Raw genomic sequence first — 11586 nt, forward strand, 5'->3', positions numbered from 1 at the left:
CCCACGCCCATGGTTAGAGGAGAAAGAGGGTTCCCCAGGGTGGGAAGCACCAGGACGAGAAAGGGCTGGCCTCTGGAGACTCATTTCCTGAACACTGAAGGATCTGGAAAAACGACGGTAACTGACAGCAAAGTTCACAGCCAGGAGTGCCTGGGCCCACCCGCGCAGGGCGTGGATTCTGCCTCCCGGGGCTAACATAACTCGGGCTCAGACGTCTGCGAGGCGCTTATTTTACCGTAGCGGACTCCAGCTACCGATCAGCAGCTGCGTCCTTTCTGCAAATGCTCCCCTCCCCGCCCCCAACTCGCGCCCCTTCCCTGCCCTCTTCCGAGAGAGGGTCGCGCGTCCCAAGCGCCCTGGGGCTCGCGGGGAAGGGACGGAACAGAAAAGGGTTGCTTTCTCGCTCCGGAAGGAGAGAGGTTGCTGGGGCTGGGGCCCGGGAGAACCGCCGAAGAGCTTCGGCCGGCAGCCGCAACTAGGCCCAGTGCGCACAGTAAGGGGCGGGGGCCGCGTACCAGGCTGTCCCTCCAGGCGCTCCGTACTCGTCTGAACCCCCGTGCAACCGTAGAAACCGCCACGCCCCCCACACGCTACTTCCTTCCGGGCCTGTCGCTTTGATGACGCCATTAGTTCACGCGAGAAGAACCCCCCCTTAGTTCGTTAGCCCCGCCCCCGCTCTCGGAGCGGCCAGAGTCCGCGCCTGGCCGCCAGGGGGCGCCCGGGGCTCGGTCCGGCCCGTCAGGACCTCGGCTTAGGGTTTCCAGAGTGGGGACGGCGCGGAGTGCCTGGAGAGTGAGGCGGGGCGGGGGGGAGGGGGACGCTCGTGGCCGCGGGTGCTGAGTGACTGAGGGTCGCTTTCCGAGGTTCTAACTTTGGAATTTGCTCCGGACCACCCCCATTAGGTCGAGTGTGTTGTTTTCCGGAGCAGGTACCAGCGAGTTGCCACCGTTCTAGCCCTTTGCTCACGCTTGCCTATGGCGCCGCTGAACCAAGCTCATCTTTTAATGCGTGGGTTGGCCCCACTACGTCGTTCATCAACAAACAGTCCCTATTTTGAATTGCCCTTTATGCTTTTCTAGGAGCCTTGGCCTTTGAGGCCCCCACAGCACCATCCAACAGTTTAAGAGGGAATTATTATCCCAGTGTTAGTGCACAGAATCTTGAGCTCAGGGAGGTGCTAGGGTAACAGTGGATGAAAGCCTCCTTGGCGCTTCCTTAACATCGGGAGCTTAACTGCCTTTGTACCACCGGCCCGCAGTCCACAGGGCTGGTGCGTGCCAGTGCCACCGTCTCCCAGGCTGGACGGTAGGTTCCCTGAGGGCCGGGACTGCGTCGGCATTTCCCGGTGCGTAGGTACTCAGTAAATGCAGGCTGAAGGCGTAGTGGCACCAGGAGCAGGATCTAGATCTCTCGTGTGTCCCAGTCTGAGGGCGCCACGTTGTCCGCAGCCTTGGCTGTTCAGCAGCATTACATTGGGACATTCCTAATTCAGCCACTTAAGTTATTTTGTTTGCAGAAGAGAAAGAGTCCACTTAATTGCAGCGCTCAGTAAATGAAAAGCTTTTACGCAGAGAAATTGGCAAGATGGTGGTTGTAGACAGATTTAGGACACAGGGAAAGGAAAGCGCAGGTTATCCAGGCATCTCTGCTTGGAATTCACCCTGGGTTTGCTCTGGATGAGTCTGCGTTGGGATGTTTCAGCATTGTATGGTTAAGCCCACAAGTGGGCTGTGTGGTGCTGCCTGGGCTCTCTCTGTGCCCATAACTCTCAATGAGGGCTCTTGTCTCCTCACCCTGTCTCTACAAATCCCGGCTCCTCTCACCTGGCCAATCTCCTGACGGAACCTAGGAGCTTTTTGTCTCCCATGTTCAGTATATAATTCAGCTGGACACGCTTAATAACTTTAATAGTTGAGCGAATGAGTCAGAGAAATGGAAATATTGGGGTTTATCAGCCCAAGGAATGGGGCTTAGTCCACAACATAAAGGATCTGAGTTAGTTGTAATTTAAGAATTTCCTGACTGTTAAACTTTGGAATGAACTATGAGTAGAAGTTGTGCGATTCTGTTCTCAGGAAGCTTTCTGCCAGTCCTGGGTTAACTGTGGCCTTGCCGAGAGGCTGGGGAGGAACTTCCCATCATGCTCGATGATCTAGCATTTCTGAAACTCCCTGTCTTAAGGCCCCTGTGATTTTTCGAACAATATCCAGCATTATCAAGCAGGTAAGCCTGTGACGATTTCTTTGACAAAAGTGTTTTAAAAATCCATTTTTTAAAAAATGTGCAGTAAAGAGTAGTGGTTAAGTGCAGATACTCCACAGTCAGACTGCCTGGGTTTAAACCCTGCTCCTTCACCCCACCCCATGCCTCTTATTAACTGTGTGACCTTGCAAAATGATTTAATCTGTCTGTACCTCAGTTTCTTCACCTGTGAAATGGGGGTAATAATAGTTCGAACCTTCTAGGGCTGTTGTAAGCAATAAATGGCAGATCAAGGAAAGCACACACACACAATGAGATAACACCTCACACCAGTCAGAATGGCTAGAATCAAAAAGAAAAGAAATAACGGGCTGGTGAGAAGAGAACCCTCGTGCACGGTTGGTAGGAATGTAAATTGGTATGACCACTGTGAAAAGCAGTATGCAGGTTTCTCAAATTAAAAGTTTTAAAAATAGCATATGATCCAGTAATTCCACTACTGGGTATTTACCTGAAGAAGATGAAAACACTAATTTGAAAAGATACAGGTACCTCTCTGCTTATTGCAGCATTATTTGCAATAGTCATGATATGGAAGCAGCCCAAGTGTCCATCCCTGGATGAATGGATAAAGAAGATATACACAATGGAACATTACTCAGCCATTAAAAAAGAACGAAGTTTCAGGGCACCTGGGTGGCTCAGTCGTTAAGCATCTGCCTTTGGCTCAGGTCATGATCCCATGGTCCTGGGATCGAGTCCCGCATTGGGCTCCTTACTCAGCAGGGAGCCTGCTTCTCCCTCTCCCACTCCCCCTGCTTGTGTGCTTGTGCTCTCTCTCTCTCTGACAACAACAACAACAAAAAAACGAAGTTTCGCCACTTGTGACAACACAGATGGACCTGGTGCGTATTATGGTAAGTGAAGTAAGACAGAGAAAGACAAATGTCATAGGATTTCACTTATATTTGGAATCTAAAAAACAAAACAAATGAACAAACAAACAAAAAACCAGACTCTTAAATACAGAGAACAAACTGGTACTTTCCAGAAGGGAGATGGGTGGGGGTACAGGGCGAAATAGACGAAGGGGATTAAGAGCTACGAACTTCCTGTTATAAAATAATTAAGTCACGGAGATGAAAAGTACAGCACAGGGAATATGGTCCATAATATTGTAATAATGTTGTATGGTGACAGATGGTGGATACACTTACCATGGTGAGCACTGAGTAATGTATGGAATTGTCAAATCACTGTGTTGTGCACCTGAAGCTAATATAACATTGTATGTCACGTATACTTCAAGAAAAAAAGCACACAATGTTGGATACATTTTAAGTGTTCAATAACGTTAGCTGTTGCTGTTTTAACGACTGAGCCACCCAGGCGCCCACGTTAGCTGTTGCTGTTTTAAATAGCAAATTCCCGTAATGTGTTCTTGTCTGTTTGTGGATTTGGATTATTAATGTGACAGAAGGTGAGAGAAGGATAAGCTTAAAGTTATGTGGTATTGAGTCATAACCAAATGAAGGCTTATCAGAAGGAGAGATAAGGGACTCTGAAATTCTGCTTCAACAGATATTTACTTACAGTACAAATTTCATAAAGCATTATCGAGTGCTTTCCATGTACCAGGCCCTATGCCATTCTCATTTTATATACTCTTGAGGTAAGCCCTTTGTGGTCAGCTCCATTCTAGAGGAGGAAGTTGAAGAGAAGTCGAGGGATTGCCCAAGACCACAGAGCTTGTAAATTGCAAAGCAGAATTCAAGTGATCCCAAGAAGATCTGTTTCTTCATTATAGTAAATGAATGAGAAAATAATGATTCAACTTAAAATGCACACACGCGTGGAGTGACCACATTTATCTCACATGTAATCTTTCAGGAATGTAGACCAGTGGTCAGAAATTGCAAAACCTTTAAATCTTTTTTTTTTTTTTTAAAGATTTTATTTATTTGACAGAGAGAGACACAGAGAGAGAGGGAACACAATGGAACAGAGAGGGAACACAGTGGAGCGGGGAGCCTGATGCGGGGCCCTGGGATCATACCAGGGCCCTGGGATCATGACTTGAGCCAAAGGCAGACGCTTAACGACTGAGCCACCCAGGCGCCCCCAAATTGTAAAACCTTTATATCGGGCCAGTTCATTTTGCAGTTGTGGATTGCAGCAGGATAAAAAAGTACTCCCACCCCAGCCACCCACCTCTTGCTATCTCTGGATTGCTGTTTGTTTAGTCCTCTTACCAAGCTTGTTGTTGGTGAGAGAGCCAGTCCGAAGGGAGAAGAGACCCCCTTTTTTGCACTGTTAGAGCAGAATCATTAATAACCAGGTGAGCCCCAAAGGAACCAGGCAACTCTTAAAATCTTGGTCTTCACTTCATTTATATCACAAGATTGGAAGTTTCTGGAAAAAGTTTTTGATTTTTCTTCTTTATGCCCTAAAACAGGGAATAGAGGTCTTTTTTAAGGACATTTGATCCCAGTAAGATTTTGGTGAGCCTGGGAGAAGAGAAGAACTATATCCTTAATAATGATGAAGGGGGTTACTTACAACACTCCTCTCTTATTTTCAGTTGGAAAAACCAGGACTGGTGCCTTTTAAGAACAAAAGGATATTTGCTCGGGGCTAATAATGTTTCTTCAAAGGAGTTTGGTAAAGGGATCAAAGAGGAATCATGAAAAAAAATGGGGTTGGAAGTCGGTTGGAAGTCACCTAAAGATCATTTTGTGATGATATGTTTTTACAGCTTTATTGAGGTATAATTGCCCTACAATAAAGTACATATAGAGTGTACAACTTGATAAGTTTTGACATATGTATACACCTGTGAAACCATTACCACAATCCAGATAATAAACACATGCCTCATGCCCCCACATTTCCTCATGCCCCTTTCCAGTCTCTCCCTCCTACCCCTCTCCATGATCCTGCAACCCCGATTTTCAAGCAACAACTGATCTTGTCACTATAGATTAGTTTGCATTTTGTACAATTTTATACAAATGGAATTCACACAGTGTGGATTCTTTTTGGGAGAGTGTGTGTGTCTGGCTTCTTTTAAAAAAAAATATATATTTTTACCCAGAATAATTATTGAGAGATTCGTCCATGTTGTTGAGTATATCAACAGTTCATTCCTTTTTACTGTTATGTTTTACTCCATGGTCCAGCTATACAACAATTTGTTTGCCCATTCATCTGTTGGTGGACATACACATCATTGCCTGTGATTTTAATACAATCCATTTATGGAAGAACAGAAGGCAAAGGGGAGGAAGTCTCCAGGGCAGGGACTTGGTCAAGGTCCACAGTGCATTTGGGGAATGAGAGAAAGCAGCTTGCTGCTCTGGGAAATGTCCAAGAGGCCTGGTGGTTTGAAGTGTGGCTTGGCCTCTTTTGCCTGGGATGACCATTCTTTTGACATCTCTGAGTCCATAATAATATTAGGAGTTAAAAGAAAAGATTGTATGCATTTTGTCTGTGTATATTTATCTATACATCTCTTTGTTTCATTGATAGACTCCTTTTTGCAGTGGACAAAGAGGTACCTTAGATACTTGGTATGTGAATCTCAGAGGGTAAGGGAATCCATGTTCTATTCTCGGCCAGCCTTTTTCCACCTGGATTCCTCATTTCATCCCTCCTCTGTCCTCAGGCACTGAGAGCTTTCCCTCATCTCCTCACTCCACCATCTCTTTGGATGTGGGATGCAGACAAACCAATCAGGTCGCAAACTGAACTGCTAGGTCCCCTCAGACGTACTGCTCCCACGGAAGGCGTCACCATGCACTCAACCCTGCAAGCCAGCCACTCAGCCTCTATCTTAATCTGCCCCATTCCTTTAGTCATGAAGTTCTCATTGTTCCTCGACACTGCACCCCTCCTCTCTAGACATTGTTCTAGTTCACGGCTTTATTGTTTCTCACTTGGATTATTGTAAGAATCTGCTGTTAATGATTTCCTTACTCCACCTTGTAGCTTACCCTTAAATTAGCGCATCTTCTGCACTGTGTTCCATGTGATCTTTGTGTACCCTTTCTGCTTAAAAACCTGATCATAGGGTGCCTAGTTGGTTAAGCGTCTGCCTTTGGTGTGGGTCATGATCCCAGGGTCCTGGGATTGAGTCCCGCATCGGGCTCCCTGCTCAGTGGGAAGTCTGCTTCTCCCTCTGCCCCTCCCCTCTGGCTTGTGCTGTCTCTCGCAAATAAATAAATAAATAAAATATTTTTTAAAACCCCAAAATCCGATCCTATCGAGAAGAAACTTCCCATCTCTTAGTTAGTCATATACAATCTTCAGTGAGGTAATCCCCTACCTACACCTCCAGCTTTTGTGATATTATTCCCTGGCTCTTGTGTGTGTTTTACCAGATCAGCTCTTACCCTTCAAGACCCTTCTAAATGCTTCTTCTTTGTGTTTTCACAGCATCCGTGCATTCTTCTCCTATGGCACCCCCTCCAATATGCTGAAACATTCTGGTTATGTCCGTACGTGTACAGGGATGGAAGCTCCCGGGTTCTTTTTATTCCTCTTTGTGTCTCTCACCCCCACCCCGCAGGTCTACCAGCATTCCTAGTATATAAGCAGCGCTCAATATGTGCTTGTTGAACAAAATAGTAAACATCACATGACCCTTTGGGACGTAAAAGGCGCTTTCAGTTACATGAGCTCATCTGAACCTCCTAACGGTCCATGAGGATAGTATGACTGTAACCCCATTTTACAAACAAGGATGTGCAGGTGAGCCGGGTAAGTCACTTCCTCATGTGATTTTGATCCAATACTTCCTTCTCCCCGACAGTTGTGAATTTGGAAAATGTCAGTGTATCAGGACAGACGTTTAGTTCAACTCAGTACACTTTTATTAAACACCTACTAGCTGTGAGCTACAGTCCTATGTGTTGAAAGTATGGAGGAGTGAGAGGGGCCACCTGTGCCTGCTGAGGTCCAATGGCAGGTTTTTCAACCCTGCTATTAACATTTGAGGCTGGATAGTTCTTCGGGGTTCTTTTGTGGGGGGAGGGCTATCCTGTGCATTGTTGGAACCTCTATCCCTAGATGCCACTAACAACTGTCTTTCTCCCCCATACCCAGTTGTGACACTCAGGTACATCCCCAGACATTGGCAAATGTCCCCTGGGCTGGTGGTCGTGGTGGTGGTGGGCCAAAATTCCCACTAGCCGAGAGCCACCTTTGTATAGCAAGACTTAGCAATGGGGTTCGAGAAAGAAAGCAAGCTTTTCCGGGCACGACAGATGTTGTCTGGGTGCAGTTCTGTGTGGGCTAAGAGAGTCTGGGGAGTGGAGTGTGGATGGAGAGGCCCTGAGGGTGGACGCAGGGAAGCAGAGCCCAGGAGTCAAGGACGGGGGGGTAGGTATTGCTGGTGGGGTCCTAGAGAACGGTATGAGGATAAAACCCCCATGGGCTGGGGGCCGGGAGAGGTGGAAACATTAGTGTATGGGTGGGACATGTAGATCTCAGCTAACTTACTGAACAGAATTCCAAAGAGGGAAGATCTGCCTTGGGGAGCGGTGAGGCCATAAATCCTAGAGGGGAGGACTTTAATGCCACTTAGAAATCAGTCCTGAAACACCCGTAATGTTTGTCAGTCCACATTTTAGTGTTCTTAAGTAAGTGTGCAGGGTGTGGGGGATGAAATATGGCAGGTATTTGATTTAAAAAGCCTGCACAGATTTAATGTCCTGATAAAATGTATTAAATCTTTTAAGGTTTTAATGAATCTAGTATGTGTTTCATAAATCAAGAACTCTGCTAAGCCGTCTCCTGGTTTAATAAGAGTAAACTAGGAAATTGCTCTGAGCAGAAGCAAAATACATTTATGTCACATTGAAAAGTAATAGAGTTTTAAGCTGAGGGGGTCTTTCTGGGCCTTTTAAGCTGTTTGCTTATTACATTGCTCCAACTCCTTCAAATATTAAACCCCGGGCAAACACGTGCTTAACCGTATCAAGATGTGAACTAGCACAAAGGTAAGGATTATTTGTAAGAGAGCAGAAAACAAAGCCGGTGTTTCCTCACCCGGAGACCTCAGACCAAGTTGATTTCTGCAGTGGAATCTAGCTTTGTGTATATCTGGGTTCAAGGTGGTTGGTTAAAAAACATTATTAACTGTTATTAAACCCTTTTCCTAAATTCCCTCACCCCTCCATCCTCACCTCCTCAACACATTCGCGGGATTGAAGTGGTAAGTGTATAAAATACTTCTCGAATTTTACAGCTAACTGTGGAGTGGCTTGTTAAGGCTGTTGGTCAGACTGTCCAGAGCAAGCAGACAGAAGCATCTTCCCTTTGTCTTAAACCCAGGGCTGTAATGTTTGCTTTTGTTTCTCTGCCTTCCTTTTTTTTTTTTCATGAACTCCCCCAGTCCCACTGCTCAAGCTCTAGCAGGGGTGGGGAGGAGGCGCTTGGGGTGTGGGTGTAACAGATGGTCTCTGTGAGCAGGGCTGGAGATCGAAACCCCTGTTACTCAGCTTCCTTTGTGAACGGTGCAGGTTCTGGGTGAGATGGGTGGTTCAGGGCATTGGGGGGAGGTAGTGATGGAGGAAGAAGTTGGGGGGGCTGGAACATTCCTGTGCACAAAAGCTGGCAGGGCTTGTGAGCTCTGCAGGGGAGGGAGCCGGCCCCATAAAGCTCAGTGTGGAGAAGCCTGTCCAACCTCATTAGCTGTCACGGGCAACAATACTGATCTGGCAATAAAGGCGATTCCAAACCTGTTGGTCATTAATCACCCGCCTGACAGTTGCCAAAGGAAGTGGAAAAACCTCATCCCCCTCTGCCCTCCCCCTCCTTCCCTGGCCCAATTCTGGGGTTTCGAGTTACCTCTCGGTATATATGGGGTTCTCTGCTGGGGGCTGGTTGCTTCCCCCTTGGCTTTTCAAGGGGACCCTTTCAGTGTGGAGAGGCCACAGGTTGGCCAGAGCCTGGCAGACCATGGTTCTGCACAGAGACCGAGGGGCGAAGGGGAGAAAGGAGGTGGCTTCAGAGGTCAACCCTGGGCTGTGACCCCTCTGGGATCCAGGGCTGAGCCTTGGCAAGCCTGCGGGGTTGGGGAAGCCTGTCGTCAGCGCTCGGGCCTCATCTTTCCGCACCCTCCCCCTCGTTCCCTGGCACTCCCCTCCCTCCCTCCTTCAGCCACTAAGTGCCAACACATTTCCCTGTATGTTCCCTTTCGCTCCCGTTCCTTGCCCCCACCCTCTGGTCCCAAGTAAGCAGGTCCTGCAGGACAAGTTTTCACTTCAGTCAGTCCTGTACGTCTCACCCTCAGTGTAAGCCCGTGTCCCTTCCCAGAGGCGCGGGTACTGTCAGCTTCTTCCCTAACGGTGGCAGGTGGAGAACAGTGACTTTGGTGATGGCGCTACTTTGCGTGCCCAGGTGCAGTCCGCGGGCGGGCGGGGACAGGCCCAGGCTGCGCTGGCGCCCCTGGCGGCGGCTCTGGGAAGTGCGCCTCTGGTGCTGGTCGGCTCAGGGCCGGTACAGGGAGGGAAAAGCCTGGAAAAGTGGTGTGCCAGAGAGAGCATCTCCAGAGCAGACCAGCTGAGGACGCACATAGCCTTCAAGTTGCTGGCGTGCTCTTCAGTGTCCTTGAGCCAGGCTGCCTTTTAGAGCGAGGAGGTGCAACTTCTCCATTTTAGAGGATGTGGGGGCAAGAGGGGTGTGACGAATTAGCCAGGAATTTCTGAACCGGTAGCCTGAATATAATTGGTATACTTCTTGGCTCTTTGGATGGGCAGGCGCAAGATAGAGTAAACTGATTTCTAACAACCTGGAGGGGGGAGAGATTGCAACACAAATTTCTCAGTGGTCTAAAATAGTCCTCTAGTTTCCCCGGACTTTTCTGATTCCCGTGGGTTCCTACTGACCCTGGCCGTGCCCACATCTGTTGGCGCTGCCTGTTCTCTCCAGGGCAGGGGGCAGAATCATCTGTCCACAGCGCTGATCCATCCAGACTACTCCAACAAAGACAAATCCCCATGACAAACTAACGGAAACAAAATGGAAAAAAAGCACAGACACGGTAATGGTTTTTTAAAGCCTATTCTCCAGGATCTTTTATACCCCTTTTTCTTTTACTCCCTATTTTTCCCCTAATAGTACGGCTGTCCTTACTCCCCAGCTGCACATTAGAATCACTAGAGGAGCTTTTACAAAGCAGTGATGCCTCGGCCACATTCCCTGGTACTCTGATAAAATTGTCTGGGGTCAGGCCTCCACATGGAGTTACTGTTAAAAGCTCTTCAGGTGGGTCAAATCTCAGCTGGGCTGAGAACTACCGGTGTAATATCTTTAAGTTCATCCATGTCAATTCATACCACACAGTATCTTTGCTTTTGAGGTTTCCTGTGCCTGGAATGCCCTCCCCCTTTCTCTCTGACTGATGACCCAACCAATGGGAGCCACGCGTGTCGGGGGCCACGCCTGAACAGTGCTGACGTCATTCAGAAGAGAGAAGCAGCAAAAGACGTCCTTAATAATACACTGTGCACACATAGTGTTATTATTTAAAGACTAAACTGTCTGATACAAAGTATATGTGCTCCAGGAGCTCAGAGGAGAGAGAAGTCAGGAAGATTGTATGGAGGAAGGGGACGGGGGCTGAGCATTGATGGGTGGGTAGGTTGTGGGTAAGGGGACAGCAAGAGTAGAGGACTGTAGGCAGAGGGCATGAGCAAGTGAGTATTCCGGAGGCTGGAATGATGCGGGCTGGTGCTGGGGACAAGGACAAGTTTTGCTTGATCAGATGGAAGGCTCAGTCTCCTTCCACCTGTACCCAGCCCTGCCACGGCTCCTGCAGCATGACTGTGAATCCCATGTGGCCAAGTATCCTTGTGTATTGTTCAGCGGCTCTCGTGTGTGTGTGTGTGTGTGTGTGTGTCCTAACCATAAGATCTGTCAGCAGCTGAAAGGTAGGGACTATATTTCATGTAAGTTGGGACCATACTTCATATAAGTTGGGACCTGTCATTCAATTCCGTTTAAATCAATTCAACTCAACTCAATTCAATTCACTATATATTTAGCAAGTTCCAAGCATATGCTTTTGGGATTCAACTAAATAGGTCAAGGCACTGGCCCTCCTGAGCCTGGATGCTAGCAGGGGTATACAAACAACAGTGAATACAATAAATAATATAAATTATATAGTCTAGTGAAAGGTGGTAAGCACCATAGAGAAAAGAAAAAGAGGAACAGGATAAGGGGATCAGGGTGGGTGCGGGTGGGTGACTATGCATGTGTGCCTAGGTTTGTACGGTTATCACATGGAAGGTATTAAATAGAAGGTTAGACCATGTCTCACTGAGGAGGTGAGAATTGATCAAAGGCTTGAGGGAAATGAAGGAGTTGACCACATGGCTA

The 11586-nt window shown here is 47.7% G+C and overlaps 1 protein-coding gene across 2 annotated transcripts in view; it reads right to left on the reverse strand.

Moving 5' to 3' along the window:
- Nucleotides 1-598, reverse strand: part of ERLIN2 (ER lipid raft associated 2) — a 17697-nt gene extending 17099 nt beyond the window's left edge. Inside the window, exon 1 of one of the 2 annotated variants that reach the window (XM_035004052.1) lies at nucleotides 516-598. The gene's annotated coding sequence lies outside the window, so the exon portion shown is untranslated. The other variant, XM_035004051.1, reaches the window with a different exon arrangement.
- Between the last annotated feature and the right edge of the window lie 10988 nt (nucleotides 599-11586).

The sequence above is a fragment of the Mirounga leonina genome, unplaced genomic scaffold (genome assembly GCF_011800145.1).
Source record: "Mirounga leonina isolate KUSES-001 unplaced genomic scaffold, KU_Mleo_1.0 Mir_128, whole genome shotgun sequence".
Lineage (NCBI taxonomy): Eukaryota > Metazoa > Chordata > Mammalia > Carnivora > Phocidae > Mirounga > Mirounga leonina.